This window comes from Anastrepha obliqua, chromosome 5 (genome assembly GCF_027943255.1).
Source record: "Anastrepha obliqua isolate idAnaObli1 chromosome 5, idAnaObli1_1.0, whole genome shotgun sequence".
NCBI lineage: Eukaryota > Metazoa > Arthropoda > Insecta > Diptera > Tephritidae > Anastrepha > Anastrepha obliqua.
In genome coordinates this window covers 83796442-83801220 of record NC_072896.1, presented here as the reverse complement: position 1 = coordinate 83801220, position 4779 = coordinate 83796442, and positions in this window count along the sequence as shown.

Sequence of the window (4779 nt, the reverse complement as noted above, 5' to 3'; positions counted from 1 at the left end):
TACTAAATGGGTTAATTCTTTTGAATTAAATATTAACAAAAATGCATTACTTGCTAAATTTCCTATGCTAGTTCTTGTTGTTGTAGCATCATAAAAATAACCCCTTGCATGTACAGGGAATGCTGCTGGAGTGACAGTCCTTGGTTGAGTATAAATCCGGCTCGTTCCGGTAATGCAGAACCAACTGTCGTGGGAACGTTAGCGGAGAGAGTTTGGGGAGACCACTCGGTTGAAGTGCCAAAGCGCAAAAGTGTTGATTTGCGTCGACAGCCGTAACCGAATGGGTTGGTGCGTCACTTGTTTCGAATCTCGGTGAAAGATCAAAAAATTAAGAAAAACATTTTTCTAATAGTGGTCGCCCCTCGGCAGCCAACGGCAAACCTCTGAGTGTATTTCTGCCATGAAAAAGCTCCTCATAAAAATAGCTGCCGTTCGGAGTCGGCTTGAAACTGTAGGTCCCCCCATTTGTGGAACAACATCAAGACGCACATCACAAATAGGAGGATGAGCTTCGGCCAAACACCCGAAAAGGGTGTACGCGCCAATTATATACATATATATAAAAGTGTAAATACACTAAAACTACAACAACAGCACTATAACTTAAAAAATTTGAAAAAAAGCGTGCCTTTTGTGATAGAAAGTTTCTCTGCTTTTAAGTATCTCCAGGAAAATGAAATGCTGAAAATTTTCTTCACAAAAATATTTTGTAAAATCTCTTCATCAGTTAATGTGATGTTAATGTTAATGTTTGCCAATACTTAATTGCTCTAATACAGGGTGGGCCATATAGCGTTTGCTTTTTGAACCACCTATTTTTTTGACATGTCAAATGTGTTTATAATCAGTTAAAGGTTTGACATTTACGAAATGGGACGCTATACGCTTGAACAAAATTGGAAAATATTGAAAACCTATTTCCAAAGTGGTGAGTCTTCTTCTTCTTCCGCGGTTACAGTAAATGGCAAGCGTTACCGTGACATGCTCAACGAGTTTTTGTTTCCAAAAACTGAAGAGGATGACATGGACGACATTTGGTTTCAACAGGACGGTGCAACTTGTCACACTGCCAAAGTTACCTTCGAACTTTTGGCTACTGTTTTTGAATTCCGATATCAATTGGCCGCCTCGGAGCTGTGATTTAAGCCCGTTGGACTATTTTTTGTGGGGTGCCGTTAAGGACAAATGCTATGCGAACCTTCCAGAGACGATTGATGCTTTAAAACACGAAATCGAAGTTGCCATTCATGAATATCACGATATTATTGAATAAATATTGATTAGTTTTGTTTTTTATAGCCGATTCAAAAAGCAAATTTTACATGGCCCACCCCCATATTATTTGGCATCTCAGCTAAATTTAAATTTTTACAAAATAACAATAACAATAAATATAATAACAAATAAAAAAATTATTTCGATCGGTTGTATGCAAAGTCGTCAAGTTCAGCATCATTTTAGAATTGCTGCACTTTGCAAAAGCTTATAATCCCACAAATTCCATATTATTTTTAACAAATAGAAAATCTGCTCCGATCTTACCATACGCTTGTTGAACTATGTAATTTGAGTTGAAGAAAAAATTTCATAAAAAAGAAATACAAAATTCAGTTTATTTTTATATCGGCGGCCCCAAGACCTCAAACGAGCCGGATTTATATCCCATGAAGGTCTGGTAGTCAATTCAGCATCATTTCCCAACAATTTTTGGCGCGTGTTTTATGTTGTTACAACAACAACAAAAAGAAATTCATCTAAGTCGAAATATTTTTGACTCTCGAGATTTTCAGTGCCGACTATTTGCCTGTGGCCCGCACGTTGCATAAAATATATCCAAGTCACACTGGATAGAAGAATTGCATCTTAAGTTAGAACTGTGGAGCCAAGACATGTAAAGTGATGAATAATCAGAAAATTCAGAATTATACCGCAAGCAAACGAAATTTTTTGGATATCTTCTTCTTTTTCTTATTTATTTTTAAATTGTAAAGAGCTGGAATTTGTTTTACACAAACCAGTTATAAGAAACCAAGTTGCCGCCAAACAATGAATATCGCGTCTGGGGAGAAGCCGTGGAACTACCTTCTAAACGTAATTTTATCATGCGCTCCACCATCGTAATTATTGCAATACAGTGACGAAAATCAAGTAGTAATTTACATAAAAATCGAATGAAACAATAAAATTGCGCGCGACTGCGTATACAAAAAAAAATCATATTTTAATATTCTTATTATTTACCTCAGGCAAGTTGAGACTGGGGATTGTGAAAGAGCTTACAGGATTCATTAACTGCATTCAAGCCAATAAATGAAAATTGATTAGAAAATTGCCAACTCGTGCAAGATTACAAAATAGTGATTAAAAACTTTGATAAAAGTTTGAAAAAAAGCTTATTTTTGTGGAATTTCGGGAAAACATGGACTTTGTCATTAGTTGTGATGTTTTTACATAGAAAGTTTTCGTTATTTTTAAATTAAAATTTTTTTTAACTATATTAACAAAAACCAGAAGTGAGCAGAGACAGAGTAGATTTAGGGCGGGCATGGGCAGTAAGCAGAAGTGAAGAATAAAAATAAGCGGAAGTGAGCGGAAACGAGGTTGACGGGAATCGGAAATTACCAGAGATGGGCCAGATTTAGAGGGGATATGATCGAGGTGCGAAAGTGATTAAAAGTGAGATCCAAATTGGAGGAAGTAACAGGAAACGGGATTGATGCGAACCGGAACTGACCAGAGACAGGGCAGATTTAAGACGGATATGGTCAGGGAGCAGAAGTGGAGATTCTCAACAAGCGGAAATGACTGGAAATGGAATTAACAAGAACCGGAAGTGACCGGAAACAGGGCGAATATGGTCAGGAAGCAGAAGTGACTAGAAGTGGAGATTCAAAATAGAAGGAATTGACCGGAAACAGGGATTACGGGAAACGAAAGTGACCAGAGACAGGGCAGATTAAGGCGGATATGGTAAAGAAGCAGAAGTGGAGATTCACAACAAGCGGAAATGACTGGAAATGGAATTGAAAGAACCGGACGTGACCGGAAACAGGGCGGATATGGTCAGGAAGCAGAAGCGATTAGAAGTGGAGATTCAAAACAGGAGGAATTGATCGGAAACGGGGCTGATGGGAAGCGGAAGTGACCAGAGACAGAGCAGATTTAAGACGAATATGGTCAGGAATCAGAAGTGGAGATTCACAACAAGCGGAAATGACTGGACACGGAATTGACGAGAACCGGAAGTAACCGGAAACAGGGCAGATATGGTCAGAAAGCAGAAGTGATTAGAAGTGGAGATTCAAAATAGGAGTAATTGACCGGAAACGGGGATAACGGGAAGCGGCAGTGGTCAAAGACGGAGTAGATTTAGGGCGGATATGGTCGAGAAGCGAAAGTGATTAGAAATGGACATTAACAACAATCGGATCAGACCGAAATTCGATCTGACGGAGGCCGGAAATGTCCAGAGAAGCAACGTAGCTGAGATGGTGGTCGGACAAGGAAGAGAAATGACGGGAAACGGGGATGGCAAGAACCCGAAGTGATCTGAAATAGGGTAAATTATAGACTGGATGGAGCTAGCAACGGATATCATGCGAAACAGTAGCGAAAATGAGAGGCAAGGCAGATTTAAGCGGAATATTGTCAGGAAGCGGAGCGGGTATATATCCACCTCTACTCTTTTCTGCTCAGGTGGCCCTGCCGTAGCCGATTGGGTAGGTGCGTGACGACCATTCGGAAGTGCACAGGTTCGAATCTGTGTGCACGAGATACCAAATTATAAAAAAAGTGTTTTCTAATAGCGGTCCCGAGGGGCATTTACCATCCAACAAAATTTCAAAATTTTTAATTACAATTTTTCTAAACTGTTTGGGTACGCAGTTTTATAGCCCATTGAGTTTTAGTACAGCAAAAGTCAAGTTTGAAGTCGCTGAACATTTTTGTTGATTTTTTATAATTTTTTTCCCCCGATATTTCGCATTTTCGCCGAATTAGCAAAAATTTGCTTTCATTGAAATGGCTTACAATTCACTTTAATTTTTTAATACTCTTCCCCGTACCGGTGTTTCCGTATAAAAAAAAAACTTGTGCATTCGTTACATGGGAAAAGTGCGCAACATCTTCATGGGAGAAGTTGATCGAAAATAAGCAAGAAATGTGAGCGACTTGGGCTATAAAACTGCGTATCCATTTTTTTCAAAACTTCTAACTAAAAGTTTGAGGTTTTGATAAAATTAAATTGCATTTAAACCCAGCAATCTGGCGCTTGACAAGTACAAATACAGTAGCGCCTTAATGTTAAAAAAAAACATTTAAGTGGATATCTGGGTAATCTAAAAAGCTCTCAATTCTAGTCAGTATTCCCAGCGTATTGCGAATCGTCGCAATGCTTCAGAATTTTAAATGCGATCAACATTTGTTGACTCACTAAAAATATGCACTAAATTTATAAGTTTCTGATCAAAACAATAATAAAAGCGCGATTCCGTGAAATTTATCCCACACAGAGTAACTGACGCAAGTCGATTACATGAGAGTGCTGATAACTTGCATGCGATATTTTTGCATTTTAGCGCTAAGCAAAAATATCCGCTCTTTGCAAGTGCAAGTAAAATGTGATGAAAAAGCTCAAATTTTCAAGCGGCGCTCACTTCAATGCCGAAGAGAAGTTGTTGCTGCGTCAAGCGCTCTCTTGCTTGCTCATTTCATTATATTGCATGAGCGACACTAAACTTAATGTAAATTTGCCAAAGCACTGCTTAGTTGTCGCAAGCA